At 40.7% G+C, this 24,040-nt stretch overlaps 1 protein-coding gene across 5 annotated transcripts in view; it reads right to left on the minus strand.

Moving 5' to 3' along the window:
• The window catches only part of SGMS1 (sphingomyelin synthase 1), a 311,375-nt gene that overhangs the window by 198,579 nt on the left and 88,756 nt on the right, over positions 1 to 24,040 (minus strand). For all 5 annotated transcript variants that reach the window (XM_047762700.1, XM_047762703.1, XM_047762702.1 and 2 more), the window contains one exon: positions 4,803 to 4,885. The gene's annotated coding sequence lies outside the window, so the exon portion shown is untranslated. The remainder of the gene's footprint in view (positions 1 to 4,802; positions 4,886 to 24,040) is intronic.

Consider the following 24,040-nt stretch of genomic DNA (forward strand, 5'->3'; position numbering starts at 1 on the left):
CAAACTGGTAGGAATACCCGAACTAAAAGCCAACAATAACCCAAGCACATGAGAACACAGAGGAAGTAACTACAAAGGAGAATTTGTCGCCCAAGGGAGGAAAAGCCAAAGAATTATCTGGTACTTATATTTCCCAAGTGAAAGGATGGATCCAAAAAGAGGCAGTCAGACCCTCAGAGAATCTTCAGTCACAGAGCTCAGCATTTCCCCGGAAATGTTTTCAGTGCCTGCCTTTTCTGACTACACCAGTATTACAAAAATCCAACCTGTAACCTACAGAGCACAAAGATTTTGCAGATTAGAAACATACTTAACATACCACCTTAATCACTAAATCCTAATCCACACACCCCTGTTAGATCTGTGGGGACTTTGAGAAGGTATGGTTGCCTAGAGGTGGTGACTTTTCCTGCAGAATGAAGAAAGAACTATTAAATCAGCATCCTCAGTCAACATTCATTTTGAAAGAAAACATTTTTTCATGAGCCAAAGCACAAGGCAACTTAACATTTTATAAACCAAAACTACAAGCTGCTTTCTATGTCCATTAAGGGGACGTGGAATGTAAGGCTGCAGAGTTTATAGAGATGATGCTTCTAATTCACAACAGAAAATATCCATTTTCTGTACCACATGAGGAAGAAAAGGCATCTGGAGGCAGAGATCTACATATCTAGGATTCTGACTGGAAAGAAAAATGACACTGCAACAGAAAGTAGATTAGGACTCTGTTCTATAAGTTATTCTTAAAGTAGTGATTCCTTCCAACTTTGAAGAAAGTAAGCATTCAACCAGAAAAAGAACCCAGACAAAAGTCTAAGGATATATAGCATGTGAAATGAGTACAGATGTGCTTTATCTAGCTTTCAAAGATATCAGTATTTCATTATTTTCCAGGCCCTCAGTGATATAATGCACCATGTAAAGTTTAAAGGAGTTAAGAAAATGGATAAAGGACACATACAGAAAACTGACTTTAAAACATTGCTTTGGCACTGCTAATATGAGAATTATGGTGGACTAGATATTTGTAGGGTCCTCCTGCTATGCTATAATTCAATTCAGGATAAATTAAAAATACATAAAATAAATTAATAACATAGTGGCTAGCTCCCGATAGAGAAACAAATCCCCAGAGGATACGGCACTGAAAGCTTAACAAAGACAAAAGCAGAAATCACCCTGGAGGCAACAACAGAGACCAGTAATTAAACGAACAGGGTATCTAGACCTTTAGCTTTCAGCCAGGTGGGGAAAGCCCAACCTGAAACCAGGATTTCCAAAATGAATGAAAATGATCCTGGGTCTGCAGCATCTTCCTGCCTCCTAGTACAAATACACACAAATTTCAACAAGTAAGACCTCAAGAGTCCAAGATATAATTATCAAACAAATATTGGCCCATAATTAAAACTGATCATGCACAATGGGAAACAAGCCACAGACACAGACTTAGACCACCAGAGATTTTTAGATACCGGCATTAACAAAGACAGAATATGAAATAGCTCTGTTTGGTATTGTTTAAAGATATGAAAGATGGATTAAAAGGAAAAAGATACTATCAAAAAATATTCACATGGATTTGAAACAGAAAAAGAGCTTTTAGAAATGAAGAAATATAATCAATTGAAATTAAAAACTCAACAGGTAGATTAAATAAAAGATTCAACAGAGCTGAAGAGAGAATTACTGGTTTGGAAGTAAACCTTAAGAAATTACCCAAATTGGAGTTCCTGTTGTGGCACAGCAGGAATGAATCCAACTAGGAACCATGAGGTTGTAGGTTCAATCCCTGGCCTTGCTCAGTGGGTTGGGGATCCGGCATTGCCGTGAGCCATGGTATAGGTTGCAGGCATGGCTTGGATCCAGTGTTGCTATGGCTGTGGTGTAGGCCAGCAGCTATAGTTGACCCTTAGCCTGGGAACCTCTGTGTGCCATGAGTGCAGCCCTAAAAAGCAAAAAAAAAAAAAAAAAAAAAGAAAGAAAGAAATTACCCAAATAAAGCAGAGAAAGACAAGGAAGAAATATCAATTATGAATTAAAAGATGTGAAAAGAGAATTTCTAACATCCATTTAATCAAAACCAGAAGGAGACAACAGAGAAAATAAAGGAAAGTTGTTATTCAAAGCATTAATAGCTAAGAAATTTTCAGAGCTTATGATGATACAAACCTACACATACATAAAACACAACAAACATAAACAGGATTAAAAACAGAAAACAGAGGGAGTTCCCATTGTGGCTCAGTGGGTTATGAACCTGACTAATATCCATGTGGATGTGAGTTTGATCCCTGGCCCTGCTCAGTGGGTTAAGGAACTGGTGTTGCGGTGAGCTGTGGTATAGGCTGCAAACAGGGCTGAGATCAGGCATTGCTGTGGCTGTGGCACAGGCCAGCAGCTGCAGCTCTGATTTGACCCTTAGCCTGGGAAATTCCATATGCCATGGTAAGGCCAAAAAAGCACACAGACAGACTGTAGTGAAACTGCAGTACCCCGATGACAAATAAACAATCTAAAAAGCCGCCAAATTATCTACTAAAGAATAATAAGTGAAAGAATGATAGAATCAACAGAAAAAAACAACAAAATCCATAAGACAAGGGAACAGTATGGTCACAATGCTGGAAGAAAAACTGCTGTTCACTAAGAACTCTGAGAGTGAAATAAAGACATTCTCAAATAAATCAAAATTGAGAGAAGTTACCACCAAAAGATTCCAAGAAAGAAACTTCTGATGAAGGCAAATCTCATCAGAGGAAAAAGGCAAAGGATAGAAGAAGGGAAAAGAAGCAAAACACAATAAACCTATAAAGTTAAACAAATACAGAGTTCCCATGTGGCTCAGCAGTTAACGAACCTGACTGGCGTCCGTGAGGACATGGGTTCTATCCCTGGCCCCACTCAGTGGGTTAAGGATCTGGTGTTGCCGTGAGCTGTGGTATAGGTCACAGAAGTGGCTCGGATCCCGCATTGCTATGGCCTTGGCATGGGATGGAGGCTGCAGCTCCAACTGGATCCCTAGCCTGGGAACCTCCACGTGCCATGGGTGCAGCCCTAAGAAGACAGAAAGACAAAAAAGAAGAAAAAAATACTATCTCTAAATAATAATAAAAATTGTCTAATTTGTATGGTGAAATGCAGCAGAACTGACTGAAAAGAACACGTAAGTACAGAAGGAGACAGTATTCATTACATGAGTTTTGTATTATTCTGGAAGGGATCAGAGTACCTTAACTACTGATTGACTTCAAAAACGATTGAATGTACACAGTGTATTTTCAGGGTAATCATTAGAAGAATGGAAATAAAATGCATAATTTCCAAATGAGTAGAGAAAAAAATTGAATGAGAACACAAATCAACAAAACTTCAATAGAGAAGACTGAAGATTAGCAATGAAACCACAACACAGTTAAAAGAGATTTTTAGGAGTTCCTGTTGTAGTGCAGTAGAAATGAATCTGACTAGTATCCAAGAGGATGTGGGTTCAATCCCTGGCTCACTGGGAGTTGGGGATCTGGCACTGCTGTCAGCTGTGGTGTAGGTTGCAGACGCAGCTCGGACCCAGAGTTGCTGTGGCTATGGCATAGGCTGGCAGCTATACCTCTGATTTGACCCCTAGCCTAGGAACTTCCATATGCTGTGGGTGTGGCCCTAAAAAGCAAAAAAAAAAAAAAAAAAAAAAAAAAAGAGAGAGAGAGAGAGAGAAAGATTTTTAGACTTATTTCAAAAAACAAAACAAGAAAACAGAAACAAACAAAACCACACTAGTCATGGAAGAAGGGATTGAAAATTTTCTTTACATGAAAGCCACAAACTCTGCTCTCCAAAGGACATTTAAAAAATAAATAAATAAAATAAAGAAACTTAATTTCACCATTACTTAGGAAAAAGCAAATTGAGACCACAATGACATACTATTTTATAGTCACTAGAACGGCAAGAAAAATACCAAATGGTGGAGGGAAGTAGAGCAATAGATAAACTGTGATGGATATTCAGAACAGTTTTGTTTAACAATAAAAATTAATTTACTACCATTACATGTAACGAATGAAACTCAACAACATAATGTGAAAATGAAAGCTACAGAGTTTTACATGCAAATATTATTCTTAGGAAGCTTAAAAATGAGCAAAAGTAGGCAATATCTTGTTAGAATACATACATGGACATAGGAATTATGTGTCAGAATGGAAATTAGCTATGGACACTAAGAATACTGTTTAGTTCAGCTGATTTTTACTTTTGGTAGCAAGACTTTCTCAGTGAAGAAGTTTCCAGGTCTGCAGTGTAGGGCAAGCTCTTAATCTCCCCTCAGACTGATTCTCTGAGAAGCACTGGCCTAGACTCTTCAACTCCAGCGAAGGAGGGGGCAGACCTGGAAACTGTCATCTTCCGGGACAAAGCGCCTCAATCAAAAGCAATTCCAGATGAAAGGAAATGACCCTCCCGGGCCTCCTGGGAGCCTTCCTCCCTGGTTTATGTCACTTCAGACCCTTTTCCGTCATTCCCAGCCACTCAAGACACTATTTCCGGTGCCCTTTGTTTTACACATTTCTCCCACCCTGACCTACGATGCCTTCCTCCTCCACGGAGGAAGCCACTCCATTCCTTTTTCCTTCCCTCCCCAAACCGCAACGGCCTTTCCTGGGCTGGCTTGGGCTGGCATATGTTAAAGATCCCTCCATCCATCAGGGCCTCACGCTCAGTCTCAGAGCAAAGCAGGAGCCATTCTGAGGAACATCAGATCCGCGAGAAGTTTGAGAACAGATAAAACCCTGGGTTTGACTTACACGTTACATATTCTCTGCATCTCCTACTTCACTGTTCTTCAGATTCAGAGAATCCACCCCTCCTTCAGTCCCCGAAGTTCTGCCTGGAATAATAAAGGGAAGAAATTAGAAAGGAGACAACCAGAAGAAACCAAAAAGGCCCAAGGAGAAAGATACTCTCTTGTATAATAAATTCTGACATTTAAGAGGAAAAAGGGCCACCTGAATCAGCCTTTAGGCCCCCAATTACCTTGGTCTAAGCCAATTTTCATCCTAATCGAAACTATTACCAGTAATTTAATGTTTGCAGAAGAAATCATTATTATGTACAAAGAGCTTTCACATGCATTTTCTCTTTTGAGCTGTAAGATACTGAGACAAGGCAAGAATTATTTTAAAATGCAGCAGCCGAATTTCCCAAAGGTTAGGGAACTTTCCAGTGACCATTCAGCCAGCAAGTTTCAGAGGAGGAATTAGAACCATTTCTATGACTCCTCATTCCAAACACTTTCCCGGAATCAAATGATATGGTGGTTTCTTTTTTTTTTTTTTAATAATTTTTTTTTATTTTCCCACTGTACAGCAAGGGGGCCAGGTTATCCTTACATGTATACATTACAATTACATTTTTCCCCCACCCTTTCTTCTGTTGCAACATGAGTATCTAGACAAAGTTCTCAATGCTATTCAGCAGGATGATATGGTGGTTTCAATTTGAAAAGCAGTATTATTTCTTCTTACACTAAAGTTATGTTCTTAACCAATAGATATAGAAATGGTTTTGCCTGCTGAGTGACAAATACTGCCACTGGATTAAATGCTTATTTAACAGAGACAACCCAAAGAGTAGAAAACCCACACCAGGATAGTTAAGAAACACATGTATCTTTTTCAGATATCTTCTTTTAAGTCATAGTTATAACTGCTCGGCTGTCTCCCTCCCTGCCCAGCCTGGGAACAGCTGCTGCTAACTCTCCCAGGCTGTATGTGTACACATCTCCCATGGCTCCCTCCTCCCCAGGTTCCCATCATACAAATCCCAGCCTTTTCAGCAGCCCTGAACTCTGGAGGCCACCATGCTCTGCCAGGCTCTCTCCCTCCTGGTACCAGGGCAGGGAACGTGCTCCAACAGAAAACTAGAGCAAATGTGGGTCTCACCTCCTGGGAGACTCTTCTCTCAGGGATCAAAGTCCTGGCTGGCTGGTGTCCAGGGATGGACAGCCAAGTGGCTCATGTGTTGTCCGGTTTTCTAATTTATCAGAGGAGGGCAAGTAAAGCACCAATTACCTACTGCTTTTTTTTTTTTTTTTTTTTCTTTTTAGGGCCACACCTGCAGCACATGGAAGTTCCTAGGCTAGAGGTTAGGTTGGAGCTGCAGCTGCCAGCCTATGCCACAGCCAGCAAAATGAGGGATCCGAGCCACATCTGCAACCTACACCGCAGATTACAGCAACACCAGATCCTTAACCCCCTGAGCAAGGCCAGGGATCAAACCCGCATCCTCATGGACACTACATTGGCTGCTTAACCCACTGAGCCACAGTGGGAACTCTATTCTCTATTCCTCCTCATGCCTTCAACATTAAGCGATGCTTGAAGGGCATGGGGCTGCTCAGGGACACTGTTGCGAAGTGTTCATAATCAAACCCTTGCAGCATATAACAAATGCTCTTTATTTAAACATTTCAAAGAAACTCTCTTTCTAAAAATCCAATTCTTAAAAATGTATGTGTTTACTTTTATTGTAGCACTGTGGCAAGAGAAGCACTCCTGAGCAGTTGAGCATTCTAAACCAAATGACAGGAAAATGTCTCTACTCCTTCCAGAAAGCAGATACTCACTTCAGATAGCCAACTGGCTATCACTGACATGTATTTCCCTTTATTTCCATAACTCTCCCTCTAAACGGCATAATAAAACACAGCAGTCTAGCCAAACAAAATTTAGTTGCTACTCTTTACATAAGTTTCTTGTTTACATGCATGTACTTAGAGGTGGGGAGAAGACTCCTTTTCATATAAATCATTTTCTGGCATATTTCCATTTCTACTTCCAACCACTGGTGAGAAAATAATTTTTAAAAAATTGTCCAAAAGAAAACTCACAACCCCAGACAGAAAGTTAATCAAAAGGAAACTGGCAAACAAGAACAGTATTTTCACCTCACATATTGGAAGAAAAGAGAAGTCTGTCATCACAGGAAACTGGAAAATAGGTCTTTCCTTAGACAAGCCAGCACATTTGCACCACAAGCGTGGGAACACACACACACACACACACACACACACACACGAACACAGCATGCCAGCCAGAGTGTGGGACAACCTCTTTCTACTTCTTGAGCAGATTTCCTCCACATTAGATGTGCACACTGTAGCCCTGCTAATTCATTTTCTCAAAGGGCATCAATGCTTGGAAGTTGCATCTTTCTTTGGTACTACTTTAGAGGCTCTAGAACTTAAAGGCGGTCATCTAATGTAAACACGGCATTTACCCGTTCATTTGCTCGCCTCATCGTCCAGCACTCCCCATCCTAGAGGGGCTCTCAGACCAATCTTCTCGGGTCTCAGCTCTCCATGTGGCCCCTACTGACTCTGTTTCCTCCAGTCAGCATGTGCCCAGCACTCTCATCAAGTACAAGTTCTCCTATGGTTCTCCTTTCCTATGAATATAGTCAGAGGCCCTAGGCTTCCCAAAACAAGACCCCCATGGTCTGCTCCCTGTTCCTCTTTCCACTGCACCCCCTAAGTTCGGCCCCGTCACTAGTGAAAACCATGCAGCCATGTCCCCTTCATGATACACCCCTTCCTCCGTTTCTTAACTAAGTCACGTAGGCTTGACAACCTCTGGGAAATACGTTGTTATCATCATCATCCAAAGCTGGGTTAGTGCCTCAACCATAGTATCCTCACAGCGCCTGTGCTCACCCTTATAATGAGTGTTAATAAGGTTTACAGAGGCTTATTACAAAGTGCTGGGCCCTGGGGGCACTTAGCATACGCTACCTCCCCCAGTGCTCACACCTATTCTATATAGTAGGAGCTGTCATCAGTGTACTTTGCAGATAAGCCAATAGGCAGACAAGGTCAGCAGCCCGCCCCCCAAGTCACACAGATGGTGAGTGGCGGAACCAAAGAGCTTACAGGCTTTCCAAAAACAGCACTTAACATATTTAACTGAAAGGGGGGGGGGGGCGCATCCACAGTGTGAAAGTTTCCGGACCAGGAATCGAACCCATGCTGCAGTTGTAACCTGCACCACGGCTGTGGCAACACCAGATTCTTAACCCTGCTGCTCCACAAGGGAACTTCCTTAACTGAAAAACTGACAGTACAACTGGTGTTTCCGGGGAAAGGTTCAGAATGGCAACTAACAACGGCCCCATGACAACACTAAAAGGGTAAGGAAAAAAAATATGGAAAACCCATCAGAATCCTTCAGACAAGAATGCCATAAAGGTACTCGTAACTGTGATACTCATAAGAAAGAACAAAATATTTCCTCAAGACAGGGGACCAGCAATTTCTAAGAATCCAGGAATACACACATGGCTCAAGCAAAAAGTGTTTAACGGTAATGGGGGACAGGGGACAGGAGTTCTTAATAGAAATGAACAGAAAAGGTGTATAAGATCAAAGATTAAAAGGACTTCTCTGAGGGAAGAATCTGGAATATCTGCATAATTAAATCAATCCCAACAACAAGAAGTTCATATGCTCTACAATCAAGAGGATCAAAGCTCTCTGAGGAGTAACATGTTAGCTCCCACACAAACTGAGGGAGGATTTGGGGACAGGCAAAAATCCTGTTATAGGAGTTCCCTTTGTGGCTCAGTGGTTCACAAACCTGATTAGGATACATGAGGATGCAGGTTCGAGCCCTGGCTTCGATCAGTGGGTTAAGGATCCAGTGTTGCCGCAAGCTGTGATGTAGGTCACAGATGCAGCTCGGATCCCAAGTTGTTGTGGCTCTGGCATAGGTCAGCAGCTGTAGCTCCGATTCAACTCCTAGCCTGGGAACTTCCAACTGCTGCAGGTGCAGCCCCAAAAAGCAAAAAAAAAAAAAAAAAAACCTGTTGTGGTCCATATGGGTCCCGTAGGTCACCAACCCAATATGTCCATTTCTAGCTCCAAACTGTGGAGCTGGGGCCCTAATAAAGGAGGTATGCACAAGACCCCAATGACAGGCTGCCTCCCAATTGTCACAGTGATGGTCTCACAAAGAGTAAAGCAGAGAAGGTGAGGGTTTCAGTACCACCCATCACCTCCCACAGACGCTGACTGTGAAGGAGGATGGATAACCTCCGGTCATAATAAATATCCCCCAGGGTCAGAGTGACCAGTGCTGGGCTCTTCACTTCTGGGGAAACCTGGGGAGAAAAAAAAAAAAAAAAAAAAAAAGGAAAAGGACCAAGTAGATGAAACCCACAGGGGATAAAAAGTATGAAACCCACAGGGTAAGTTTAACCCAGGGAAGAGAAAACACCACCATTTCATATCATTTCAAGCACAACCCTGCTGAGAGTAATGGACAGCTTTTTTCCATTTCTACCAAAGACAGCACAGAGAAAACAGTTCTACTCTAAATAAAGCATGAAAATTTTAGCTTTAATATGAAGACTTTCCCCAAAGCAAACATCTTTAACAAAGGAATAGGTAGTCTGTATACCTGTGACACGACTGCAATGATCATTACCAATGTTTGGAGCCCGCGTGTTTGCATTCAAGTAGTCTTGATGTTCCTGATTCTGCATCAGGGAAGCTGCAATAATAACAGACAACACAACTGCCTCCTGAGCACCTTACTATAGGCTAAAGGTCGCTCGGGGAGACTTGAGAGAGAAGCACAGCTCTGCTTGTGCTACGGGCTTCACACAGCCTCCCCTCATCCAGAAGTCCCACCTCTTATCTACAGGGATAAGACAAATGCTAATGAAAGTTACTATTTGTAAATAGGATAATACCTGCTTCTCAGGCTCTTGGAAAGACTCTGTAAGTTAATCATAAAATATTTAGCCTGGGCCTACCCCATAGTAGGCACTCAGCAAGTGTTAGCTATTATGATGGACAAATAATTTTAACCTCACCTGGGTCCACTTCTTCTAGGTATTCAGCATCTGATTCTATTAAAGTCAAGATAGAGAGTTTATGTCAATGAGGCAAACACAACTTCAGGGTGAACAGGAACCGCTTACATGTTCAGCCATTCCTCCCACCATATCCATCCACTCCCAGACTTTTAAGGAGCACCCACTGTGTGTAGAGCACTGGGGCCGGCCCTGGGGAGAACACGAAGACAAAAATGACATGGCCCATAGCTATGCACAAACAACATAACTGCCTTGTTACTAACCACAAACACTGCAGAATACTTACTATGTGCCAGGCACTGTTCTAAACACTCCAAGCACTGTGTGTGTGTGCGTGTGTGCGTGTGTGTGTGTGTGTGTGTGTGTGTTGTGTGTGCGTGTGCGTTGCGCGCGCGCGCGCTTTTTTTTTTTTTTCTTCCCACTGTACAGCAAGGGGGTCAGGTTATCCTTACATGTATACATTACAATTACATTTTTTCCCCCACCCTTTCTTCTGTTGCAACATGAGTATCTAGACAAAGTTCTCAATGCTATTCAGCAGGATCTCCTTGTAAATCTATTCTAAGTTGTGTCTGATAAGCCCAAACTCCCGATCCCTCCCACTCCCTCCCCTTCCCATCAGGCAGCCACAAGTCTCTTCTCCAAGTCCATGATTTTCTTTTCTAAGGAGATGTTCATTTGCGCTGGATATTAGATTCCAGTTATAAGTGATATCATATGGTATTTGTCTCTGTCTTTCTGGCTCATTTCACTCAGGATGAGATTCTCTAGTTCCATCCATGTTGCTGCAAATGGCATTATGTCATTCTTTTGTATGGCTGAGTAGTATTCCATTGTGTATATATACCACCTCTTCCGAATCCAATCCTCTGTCGATGGACATTTGGGTTGTTTCCATGTCTTGGCTATTGTGAATAGTGCTGCAATGAACATGCGGGTGCACGTGTCTCTTTTAAGTAGAGTTTTGTCCGGATAGATGCCCAAGAGTGGGATTGCGGGGTCATATGGAAGTTCTATGTATAGATTTCTAAGGTATCTCCAAACTGTTCTCCATAGTGGCTGTACCAGTTTACATTCCCACCAACAGTGCAGGAGGGTTCCCTTTTCTCCACAGCCCCTCCAGCACTTGTTATTTGTGGATTTATTAATGATGGCCATTCTGACTGTTGTGAGGTGATATCTCATGGTAGTTTTGATTTGCATTTCTCTTATAACCAGCGATGTTGAGCATTTCTTCATGTGTTTGGAGAAATGTCTATTCAGTTCTTTTGCCCATTTTTCCATTGATTGATTGGCTTTTTTGCTGTTGGGTTGTATAAGTTGTTTATATATTCTAGAGATTAAGCCCTTGTCGGTTGCATCATTTGAAACTATTTTCTCCCATTCTGTAAGTTGTCTTTTTGTTTTCTTTTGGGTTTCCTTTGCTGTGCAAAAGCTTTTCAGTTTGATGAGGTCCCATGGGTTTATTTTTGCTCTAATTTCGATTGCTTTGGGAGACTGACCTGAGAAGATATTCATGATGTTGATGTTCAGAGAGTGTTTTGCCTATGTTTTCTTCTAGGAGTTTGATGGTGTCCTGTCGTATATTGAAGTCTTTCAGCCATTTGAAGTTTATTTTTGTGCATGGTGTGAGGGTGTGTTCTAGTTTCATTGCTTTGCATGCAGCTGTCCAGGCTTCCCAGCAATGCTTGCTGAATAGACTTTCCTTTTCCCATTTGATGTTCTTGCCTCCCTTGTCAAAGATTAATTGACCATAGGTGTCAGGGTTTATTTCCGGATTCTCTATTCTGTTCCATTGGTCTGTCTGTCTGTTTTGATACCAGTACCACACTGTTTTGATGACTGTGGCTTTGTAGTATTTCTTGAAGTCTGGGAGAGTTATGCCTCCTGCTTTGTTTTTGTTTCTCAGGATTGGCGCACGCTCTTTTAATCCTCACAACTCTTTAAAGTAAATGCTACTTATTATCCCCAACTTATGGATGAGAAACTGAGGCACAGAGATGATCAGTAACTTGCTCTAGCTCACCCGGCCTGTATTGACAGAGCCAGGATTCAACTCCAGGCTGTCCGATTTCAGAGTCTTGGGCCCTTAAGCACTTGATAAACTGTCTCCTCTGAAACTTGACCAATAAGAACCAGAGGGAGGACAGACTCTAGCAAGGGCCCTGCAGGAACATCAAATAAAGCGCAGTGCCCAGGAGTGAGCTGTGCCATTGCTACACCCAGCACAGAGCACGAGTCCTTTAACTACAGAATGATGTGTTCAAGCACATGGTACCAACCCAGACTGAAAGCCGTGCGCAAAACACTGGGTGTCTGCCACTCCTAAGGGCCATCTTCTCTGTAATTCAACACAAGCCAAAGGGAAAGAGGGGCGCTCAGAACCTAGGCTTAGAAGTCAGACATGCCTAGATTTCAGGCACAGGCCCTCGAATATGGCCTTGAACCAATTACCTGACCTTTCTCTGTCCTTCACTGTCTTCACTATAAGGATTAAATGAGATAATTTATGTAAAGAACTTAGTCCCTGTTCTTGGCACGAAGGACTATATGAGTAAAATAATACAGTAATTAATTAAGTAATTGATTTGCTTTAAGACTCAGTCTCAAGCTGTATGGAAAAACCACCAAGGGACAATACCAGTCTAGAGACCAAAAAGAATGTAAGCTACAGTATTTGAAATATACTGTGGATTTGTTATTAATATACATGAACTATTATAACCTGAAAAATATTAAAACCTGTGTTTCAAAATGCTAGGGAATAAAAAAATCTTCCATTTTAAGAGCTAAGACAGGCTACTGTGCACAGCCCCACCACAGGCACTTCACAGATGTTACTCCATCTTCAAAACCACTCAGAGGTTCACCAAATGATTCCAGTTTTATAGATGAAGATTCTGAGCCTCTCAGGAGTTAAGTGATGGGCTCCATAATAGGGAGTGGATACTGCTGCTCAAAATTAGAAGATGCACCAGTGAGGTAAACAGGAACATAACCTCAGGATCAGACAGTCACTCCACAAAGTACTTCCTTGGCACCCGGAAGAATTTCCCTGGGCAAGATTCAGAGCCATCCAGCTCTCATCACCCCCAAGGTGTGTCCTGTTCTTTAAAGAAGCCCAAACTACTGACATGTCATGATATGCCACCACCAAAGTGACATACTACGACAGAGCTCATGCTATCACCTGATTTAGTCATAAGGGCCCTTGGGAACACTATCACTATTTGCGATTTCCAAATTGCTATAGCTCTCCAAAAATTACTAGATTTCCACAAGAACAAACTGGGTTCTGGAGCTGGGGCACTGAAAGTGAAATAACATCAACTGCACAGCACAAAATGTGTGCTTGGGGTGAAGAGTAGGTAGAGAAGATAAAGGCCAATTGAAATATCCTTTTCTAATTTTGCTTAGATCAGTGGAGCCTTATCACAGTCAAATCAGTGGCTCTCAAACTTTCTTATTTGCGGTTTACCACGTGTTAACTCATCCTCTTAAAAAAAAAAAAAGAATGCAGCAAGAAAGTTCACTTTATAAATTCTAAGATTTGAGTCTGCTTCTCATTCTTTCAAAATATGAACTCCATCCTTGACAGCAGAGCCCACATTTTGGCCACCACCGTATCCTCAGCACAATACAAGGACAGGCATACCACAGGCCTCCAATAAATATGGTTGATGTTCACACCTCGTACAATACAAAAATAGAGGGGAGAACCATGAGAAGGGCCAGAGGAGGGATCAGGTATTTCATTCAAGCAGACCTCGGCACCAAAATGCAGCCTGCCACTGAATAGTTTTAAGAAATGCAGGGATTCCAGGAGATCAGGTTTTATGAATTTTTTTCTTTTCTTTTTTTTGGAAGCAACACGTATTACACTTCAGGGGCAAAAAAAAAAAAAAAAAAGCCTCCCAACCCCTCTTGACTATTCAAAATATTTGCCAATATTTTGAAATGCTTACTAGCCTAAAGTATGCCTTTTAATCTGCTATTTCAGCAGTATGAATCATATACGTGAAGAATTTACTGCTAGCATTGTGCTAGATAAAGCCGACACAAAGAAGAACCAGGCTGGGCCAACGATCGTTTAATAGAGACACAGACTGTAAACAAATAATTACAATACCATACAATTAGAGCTTTTGGCAAAGGGAGTTGTGTGCAGGAGGGTGCAGAGGAGGGCATGACTAAGCCTGCTGTGCACTTCAATCCCACATGAGAAAGCATCTTTCTTTTCCCAGCGTCCTTCACAATTTCCTTGTCTGATCCTCATTACGTTCTTTAAAGCAAAAAAGCACCACAGTCCGTCTATATACTAAATATTCTAACCAGTCACCATGCTCCTCAATCATCATTCCCAACTCCTTTGACTATTCAAAATATTTACCAATACTGTGAAATACTTACTGGCCTACGGATTGCCTTCCATCATGAAAAACTGCATATTGCTTTAATGTACACGAGTGAAATCAGCAGTTCCTAAAACTAAGAATCAGCCACACTGTCATACTGGTTGCTCAAATACACACACAATTTGAGCGTTTAAATGAGCTGTATCAGAGTCTTCTGGCCCTATAACGTTTCCTCCAAAATCCCTGGTCTTCTTACAGCCAGTTAAAACTGTATGTAACTTTCTGTCCAAAAACCTTAAAGATACAAGCCAAATAGTTTCTCTAAAATCACCAGACCATCATAGCAGTCCATTTTATTAAATTATTTACATGCTACACATCTGCAAGAAAGATCTGGGGCAACATTCAATAAAAGCTACATATGAACTTGGAAGTCACTGATATAAAGTCATGAAGTGAAAAAAGAAGTTGATTTTCCAACCACAAGATAATGCTGCTGATGTGCTTGAACAGTAAAATTTTTAAATTTCTAATAGCCAGAGCAAAAAGGGAAAAGGGGCAGGCCACACAATTCTGATTAAAGGAAGAATGGAAAAGGGCCTTTCCCCTCCTAAGTACTGAGAAACACAATCATCTTTTTAAATAATGGCTTACATGATGCAGGCAGAAGCACTGTCATGTGGTTTCTTAAATCTTTACCATAAGGAGAATATTAAAGTGTACCTCAGAGAAGGTACTCAGGGAGGCACAGATAATATAGAAATAAATACCCTTCCCTTCTATTAGGTTTAAAATACTAAATAAGATGACTAAAATACACTGAGAAGGGATCACCAAGAAGTTGGTCCCCAAAATAAGACAGTCCCAGAAAAAGCATTTGGATATGGTCTTTTAGGCACAACCCTAGAAATAACTGAAATAAAAAGTTTTCAGAAATTTCAGGAGTTCCCGTCGTGGCGCAGTGGTTAACGAATCCGACTAGGAACCATGAGGTTGCGGGTTCGGTCCCTGCCCTTGCTCAGTGGGTTAAGGATCTGGCGTTGCCGTGAGCTGTGGTGTAGGTTGCAGACGCGGCTCGGATCCCGCGTTGCTGTGGCTCTGGCGTAGGCCGGTGGCTACAGCTCCGATTGGGACCCCTAGCCTGGGAACCTCCATATGCCGCGGGAGCGGCCCAAGAAATAGCAAAAAGACAAAAAAAAAAGAAAAAGAAATTTCAACAACCATTTCACTCCTCAAATAGCTATCATCTCATCAGTGGCTGGAACAGGCAATGTCCGCACACCAGCCCCATCATCTGTAGACTGATCTGTCCCCAGTGAAGACCTCATTATCACTCCCCTAACCAGAGGGGGGAGAGCCACCCAAAAGTATGCTCATGGCTTTATTTATTTCAAAAGAAACTATCTTTTGTACCATAGTCTCATTTCTCAATTTTTACTTTTCTTAATAGTAACAAGCCGGAGTTCCCTTGTGGTGCATTGGTTTAAGAATCTGTCATTGTCACTGCAGCAGCTCTGGTCTGCTGTGACACAGGTACAGTCCCTGGCCCAGGAACTTCCACATGCTACAGACATGGCCAAAAAAAAAACCCCAAAGCAAAAACAAAACAAAACAGAAACCACTGCCATGATAATAAAAAGTAACATTAAAAAAAACTATAAAGCCATTCTATTTGTTTGAGAAAGTGTCATACTTTGTTATCTATTAATTATAAATTCCCTCATCCTTGTTTTCCAAATGGATCCTAGCCACTAAAACAACACCTAGCATACTGCAAGGAATCCCCTTTTGGTTGTCCTAAAGCATTTAGTAAAGGGTGCTCAATAAAACGTTGCAAGTGTTTGGTAGACAAACATCTCCAAGTTAGTGCTCTACAGGTCTGCTGGCATGATTAACACTGAACCAGGAGTAAGAGCCGCTACGCCATGCTCATGACAAAACTCTTCTCAAGTCCCCGCAATGCCATGCAAACTAGGGTCTGCCTAACTCCAAAGCTCTTGAAATGTCCATTCCACCACCTGCCCCACAAAGGAGGCTGCTGGAACCCATTCATCCTACTCCATGATCTGACTTTTCTCTTGTCCACTGCTGCCAGGACCTTCCCTAACACAGGAGACCAGACTATGCCACCTCAGTTATGGTTCTTTGGCATAAAGGTTAGGTTGAGACACTTATTCTGAGAAAGAGCAGTCACCAAAGCAGCTTAGAAAACAGAGTTTAACTTACCCAAAAGGGAAATTTATGTTTTTGAAGGAAATCTTTAAAAGGATGTTTACCTCTCAGTACCAGAAAGTGAAGGATGACTCTAACTCAACTTTAAAAAAAACAAAAAACAAAAAACACCTCTTACCATCTGAGAAGGCAAAGATTTAAATCTATAGACAAACCTTGCCTTTGTTTACTGTACTTTACCTGATCACCTTCATACAGCTTGCCTCCCCCATACCATTCTTCTTTTATTTTAGCTCAAGATGGCATTTAAATCCAAGTTCTAGCCACTCCTTTGAGTTACTCTTCTCTGAGTTTCTCCTATGTATAAATGAAATATACATGTTCGCAAACTTTGCTTTTCTTTTGTTAATCTGCCTTTTGTGACAGAGGCTCTGGATGAGAACCTAGAAGAACAAAAGAAAAAGGTTTTTTTCCCCCCTACACTGGTTACTACACTGCTTGAATAAAACTTCTAGGGATTTCCTACCTATAGCAACCCTACCACTTCTGCTGATCGAGTACTTGGGATATGCCAGACATCAGCTTAGTCCTACAATAACAAGATCAGATAGGCACTAGTCCCCATATCTTACAGATAAACACTGAAGATCAGTGAGGAAGGTTAAAGCGGTAAAACCAGGATTCTAATCCAGATTCTGAGATCAAATTCAGGCTTGGGGCTGAATTATTTACAGTCACATCTACAGTTAGGTCTGGTATAAACTCGAATTATTATTTAAAGCCCTAAAAATGCTTAAAGTGTTTTGGTTTATAAGTTACCTCCAAAATCTTCCCCCAAAATTCACCACATGGAAGGTGATCTTTATGTTTTAACCTTACATCAGTCACTCCATCTTTTTCTAGGGCTACATGGTTCAGGTTTGGATTTCCTGAACTTGTGATGATTATGGGATAGACTGATCACTGATCTCTTTGAATGTGTGAGTCACTGATTATTTCAACTCACTTTACAGTCCACTGAGTGCAATCACTGGGCACCAGGTGAGTTAAAGGCTAGGGTATCAGTGAGATACTGAGGAGCTCAAAGTCTGGTGGAAGAGACACAATATGCCCACCAATAAATAAGAACCACATAAACCCAAAGTTCAGACACTATCTTTATGAAAAGAGACACTGAGCTTGTGTATAATGAAAGTAGAATATTTTAAATACGCTGGTATTTTAAGGGGGCTAATGTTTCCACATAACTTTTCTAAAGACAGAAACATTACACCAGTTTTGAAATCTCATGGGAATCTTTGACACAGTAAGATGGTAAAACTAAGTAAAAAAAAAAATTTCCTCCAAGAAGCTTACATTCTTTTAAAAATGTGACAGAACTGGCATAGGTCAGGATTACAGGTTTGTTTGTTTTTCCTTAATTCAAAATTCTATTGAGGTTTTTTTTTTTGAAGATTTTTATTATAGTTGATTTATAATGTTCTGTCAATTTCTGCTGTGAGGACGAGTTCCTTTATATATATTTTTTTACTGTATATAATAGTGCTTCATTACCTTTCAGTACAATGAATCAAAAATATTCATGAGTATTGGTAAGACTGGAAGTACAGCTCATGACTATGAAAGGTGAGTGAACAAATTTGTTTGATAATTCCATCAGTTTTAACTTCTGAATTAAAAAAATGAAAAATAGGAATCTTCACCTTTTTCCTCTAACCTTATTTAAATCAATTGTTCAAATATAATATTTTGTATTCTCTTTTTTGTTCTGAATTTTGTACTGAAATTTTTTGTACTGCATCCTTTTCAACTTCATTATTTATAAACTGATAAACACACATATGTGTTTACACATGTGTTAGATATTTATCTTACAGGGAATAATAAACTAATTCATTATCATAAAAAGAGAATATATATAAACCTATAAGAAAGGCATTAAATCTTGAATAGAAAAAATGATAAATGGCATCTCTTACACATTAAATATATCTATATCTATATATATGACTTAAAAGAAAAAGGGGAACAGAAATAGGGGTATCATTGTGGTGCAGCTGAAACAAATCCAACTAGTAACCATGAGGTTGCGGGTTTGATCCCTGGCCTCACTCAGTGGGTTAAGGATGAGGTGTGGCCTCACGCTGTGGAGTAGGTGGCAGTCGTGGCTCGGATCCTGCATTGCTGTGGCTATGGCGTAGGCCAGCAGTTACAGCTCCCATTCAACCCCTAGCCTGGGAACTTCCATATGAAGTGAGTGTGGCCCTAAAAAGACAAAAGACAAAAAAAAAAAAAAGATAATAAATTCCCAAGAAGCAAACTCTTCAGTCACACTCACATTAGTAAAGGGATGGAAGGGAGCATCATTCCTGCCAAGTGGTCTTTTTACCAACAGATGGAACAAAACCTCTCCCTCCCCTTGAGTGATGTTTCCACTGCGGTGCTCCCAACAGGCACCTCTTCTCAACAAATGCTTGACCTATTTCTTATGAATAACCAGGGAAAAAATAAAAAAGGCTAGGCACCTTAAAAAAAAAATCGTATTTGTTGTTTTTAATGGTGAAAATGATTCATTCAGCAATGTCTGCATGCCTACCATGAGCCGGAAACCATTCTAGTTGCTGTGGCTACAAAGGTAAACAAGAATGACACGAAAACTTTATTTTGTCAACTTATGTGGTGTATTTCGCATATTCCTTTTCTGTGTATACATATTTGTATATTAAAATTATAAGAATATTTTTGTATCCTACTCATTTACTACCTTAAGCATTTCTGCATGATTATAACTTTTAATGGCTGCATATTGTTCTTTTACATGGATATTTCAGTTTCTTAAACTATTTCTGTTGATCAATTAGATAATTTTGAATTTTAGTAGTGAAACAGTGATAAACATTGATGTATAAAATTTTATCCTCAGTTCTAATTATTTCCTTAAGTAGGTTCAAACTGGAACTGGGTCAAATGGTCTGAACATTTTTAAGGCTCTTAATACATGATGCCAAATGCTTTCTTGTACGGGGGGAAGTTTTCATTTCACTTTATCCTCATTAGCATGGATTTTTTTTTTTAAGTTCTGATGTAGTAGGAAAAATTGAGGGTTGGTTCAATTTGCATTTCTTTCTATACTAAGTGACATTTAGTCCACGTCCAATTAGGCAATTTTTAGTGTGCCAACTGCTTTATTTTAGCTTAACTCCTTTTAGTTATGGAAATGATACATGAGTACATCTCATAAAAGATTTAAACACTGCAGATAAAGTCCCCTCTGACTTTCTTCTCCGCTATTCCCTTCCATCCCTAATGGTAACCACTTTCATTGGTTGGATGTCTTTGTAGACCTTTCAGAGAGAGAGAGAGAGAGAGTGTGTGTGTGTGTGTGTGTGTGTGTGTGTGTGTACACGTTGTTATGTAAGGTTTTAAAAACATACATTTTGGGGGCTAATTTGTGGTTTAAAATTTTTAATTCCTCATGGACATCTTTACTACAGATAACTCTTTTTTGAATGGATATATAGGATTTCATATTAAATGTACTATGGTTCATTATCTATGTGTTTATTAAGCATTTCTTTTTCTTTTTCCAAGCCATGTCTGCAACCTACACCTATACCACAGCTCTCGGCAACACAGGATCCTTAACCCACTGAGCAAGGCCAGGGATCGAACCTGTGTCCTCATGGATGCTGATCAGCTTCGTTTCCACTGAGCCACGATGGGAACTCCGGGAATTTATTATCTTTAATCTTAATGTCCAGCAAAAAAAAACATTCAAGACTGGGATTCTGTGGATAAATAGATATATGATTCAAAAGGTCTTTTTCCTGGAAGTTCCTGCTGTGGTGCAGCAGGTTAGGGATCACCGTTGTCCCTGAGGCAGTGCAGGCTAGATCCCAAGCATTTAGAGAAGTGGGTTAAGGATCCAGTGTTGCTACATGTGTGGTGTAGGTCACAGAAGCAGCTTGGATTTGATCACTGGCCTGGGAACTTCCATATGCCAAAAAAAAATGAGTACAGTCAAAAAAGGGAAAGAAAGAAAAAAAAAAAAAAGGTCTTATTCCCTCCTCAGGCCTTGATTTCCACATCTATAAAATGAGATAGTTAGACAAATGATGTTCATTCCAGCTATGGAATTATATGAGTTTATGTCTTAAGTATTCTCATTAGACAGAAAACAGAAAGGTTACTAATCATTCCAGTATTTTTTTATCTTATTCACCCACATTTGTGACTGGAACTAAGTAAGTATAGAATTATTAAAGAAAGGAAGAGGAATCTAAATGTTTAGTTTCTTATCTAAAATTGCCTTGTGGTTAATATGTTTCACTTTGTTTTACTGCGACCTTTTGAAGGGGAAAAAAAAGTTTTAATTAAAAGTTTATTTTTCAAGTTTATTTTTCTTTTAATTCATTTCCCAGATGGGTCTCATTTGATGAAAACAGGACCATTTCTTTGCTCCTGCTGAACTGAGAAAAGTTTAACTGTTTAACCCCCTGGGTAAAAAGCCATTGTTTGCCCACTTCCTTTTACCGGAACCACAGGAGGACTTGACTGAGCTCTGAACCATGAATATGGGGCTACAGGGTAGGAGGAAGGGTGGTTCCAAGATGAGCCTCAGATGCTGGACCTCACTCAACCTCCCAGAGGTCTGATTTTGTTTGAGTCACATCACTGATGCTCTTACTCATGTCAAAAAAAGACGCCCTGTCCAGTTATTGTTACCTGCACCTCTATGGATTTTCCATGTACATCACTTCTGGCCACTCTCTTATAATAAGAGTGTTCTCCTCCTAAAGGGTCTACTGAATCCCTTTTTATGAGAAGCCTAAACAATTTTTACTGAAAATATCTTTTTTCCATACTATCTTTCTGTGATCCTGGTCTCCCAAGTCTGGGACCCCACGATGGAATTTAAAAAATGAAAAGTCTTAACCCAGACTTAACCTTCCCAGACTTGGGAAGAACCCCAGTCCTCACAGAATGACGGCAGCCAGAGAAGGTGGCAGTGGCTCTGCAAGCATTAGCTCCCAGCCTGACTCCAGCTTCTCTGACTTTCCAGCAGGCCCAGGCCCACTGATGATAACTCAGGATCTCCAAGTCAAGGGGGATCAGCAGGAATGAATCCCTGGCTCACAAGCCCCTGTGCTCCCAGAATGCCTCCTTCCATCAGGGAGAGCGAAGAGCTGCCAGATGTGGCACCAGGGACCTTTCAACTGCAGAGTGTATTACCAGTTTGTCTACCTTGTTCTTTCCAAAAGGAAATGGGCTGGAAATATTGTATGCCCATTATTTTATTAATAAATCTTGGGAGGAAGGAGCACTCCATATGATAATATATACTCACTGAAGGGAAGTCAGGAGAGGGCAAGAGACACTAACACTATTATCTATTTCTTGCTAACCTGTCATTTGAGATTTCAGCAAAAACAGGATCCTAGACTATACCAGACCTCATGAGTTGCAGATCACCAGCCTAGACAGACCCTTCTTATCATGTGAACTCAGGCCTCACTTTACAGTGTTCCTAGAATAGTGAGTGTGTCCCAAGCGGGTGCGGAAAATCTATATTTTCCTGGGTGCCTTGTCCACAGGGTACACTCAAAGCTCTCAGCTCTAAATACCAGCCAGAATGAGGGCCCTCAAAGCAAAAGGCCACCTTATATTCACATGTAAGACTATCTATCTTCACCTAAATAGGTTTTTTAATCCTTACATGAAAGAAAAACCTATAGCTAAGTAAATTTAGTAAACTCAGGGTTAACCCAAATCCAAAAGATGCCTTTAAGGCAAAACTTCTGGAGCCTCAACATACCAAATGTGAGATACAAGTCAGGGCAGAGGGGATGGTGAACACGCTGACCTGTCTTTTACAAAATTACTGGTCCCAATCCCCTATTGGGCCTTCTCATAAGCATAGTGTCCCACAGAGTATATTCTCCTTTTTCTTTCTTTTTCTTTTTCTTTTTTTTTTTTTTTTTTTTGTCCACACCCATGGCATGTGAAAGTTCCCAGGCCAAGGATCGAATATGTGCCACAGTAGTGACCGAAGCCACAATAGTAACAATCTCAAATCCTTAACCCACTAGGCCACCGGGGAATTCCCCACAGGATATATTCCAAGAAATGCTGCTGCAAAGCATTTCCTTAAATTCTTAATGGGCTGATTCACTCACATAGCTCTGTGGCCTCGCCTTTAAGAATTAGAAGCCTACTGTGGACCAGGCCCTCAGCTGGACGTGTAACTCTTCTGAAAGTCAGTTCTAACACCTGAGGTGCTCTCACACCTCTGATTCAGCTACTCTGGGGGTAAGAGAGCCAAGCCTAGGCTTGGTGGGTGTTTCCTAGCCATGGTAAGAGACGTGATTGTATGATGTTTCAGCAGGAACTTCCCAGGAAGAGTTTCAAACTAGGCAAATAATATTAGTATTACCCTTTTTTTTTTTTTGTCTTTTGTCTTTTGTCTTTTTAGGGCCGCACCCACAGCATATGAAGGTTCTCAGGCTAGTGGTCTGATAGAAGCTACAGCTGCTGGCCTACACACAGCGACAGCAACGCCATATCTGAGTCGTGTCTGCGACCTACACCACGACTCACGGCAACGCTGGATCCTTAACCCGCTAAGCGAGGCCAGGGATCAAACCCGCAACCTCATGGTTCTAGTCGGATTAGTTTCCGCTGTGCCACGATGGGAATTTCAATATCAACATATTGAACTAGTTTATCTACATTCCTCTTAACTGTACTGATATCCCTTCTTTCTTTCCACTTTTTTAACTGACATTTATTCCTTGTAATCAGAATTCTCATTTCCTTTGTGCTCCTGATCAGCTAATTCAGAATAAGGTGTGATGGGCTAACAGTTCCTTAGAACTGCCAGGAATGTTTGAATTTAAAGTGATTAAATACTGAAATATTTGGATAACAAGTTGATGAGGCACCATTTAAAACATCTGATCATATTTTTATTTACTATATTTAACTATTTTAATGACAAAAATAATTACACATGTTCAAATTAAACATTCTAAGTACTCAAGCCCTAAGAATGAACTCCGGATACTTGGAATTCAACCACTTAAAGATACTCCAAGGGAACATTTTGATTAATGCCCTTCCAGGTTTTCTCCCCTCTATGTTTCCATATTTCCTCAATGAAACATTAACCTTACATATTCTATTACAACCTATTTTTCAAACATTTTTGTCCCAAGTGAATATTTTTCTTCAGTAGCACTGTCATGGTTACAGAATATTCCATTACATAGATGAATTATAACGTGTTCATTCAAGGCCCTTCGGGGGGCCATCTGTGGGGCTCCCAACATTCAATTTCAAATTAACGCTCACGAAGCACACTCAGAGCTAAATCTCGGAACAAAGCTCTAGTCATTTTCTTAGAAACTACTCCTAGAAGTAGGCTCACTGAGTCAAAGGGTGAACACACTGTTTCTCAGTTGGTCACAGGAGACCTTGTAGGGAAAACCCGGCCCTTTGAGTCATTTCAGTTTGCATTTCTCTCAACCTCCTGTGGCTGAATTTCCCCTGTCTGTTTCTGTCACCTTTACAGTTAGTCTAATTATTATCTGGTTTTCAAGATATTCAACACCACAGTCCATTGGACATTCTCAGTTCAGCAAGTT

The sequence above is a fragment of the Phacochoerus africanus genome, chromosome 15 (genome assembly GCF_016906955.1).
Source record: "Phacochoerus africanus isolate WHEZ1 chromosome 15, ROS_Pafr_v1, whole genome shotgun sequence".
Lineage (NCBI taxonomy): Eukaryota > Metazoa > Chordata > Mammalia > Artiodactyla > Suidae > Phacochoerus > Phacochoerus africanus.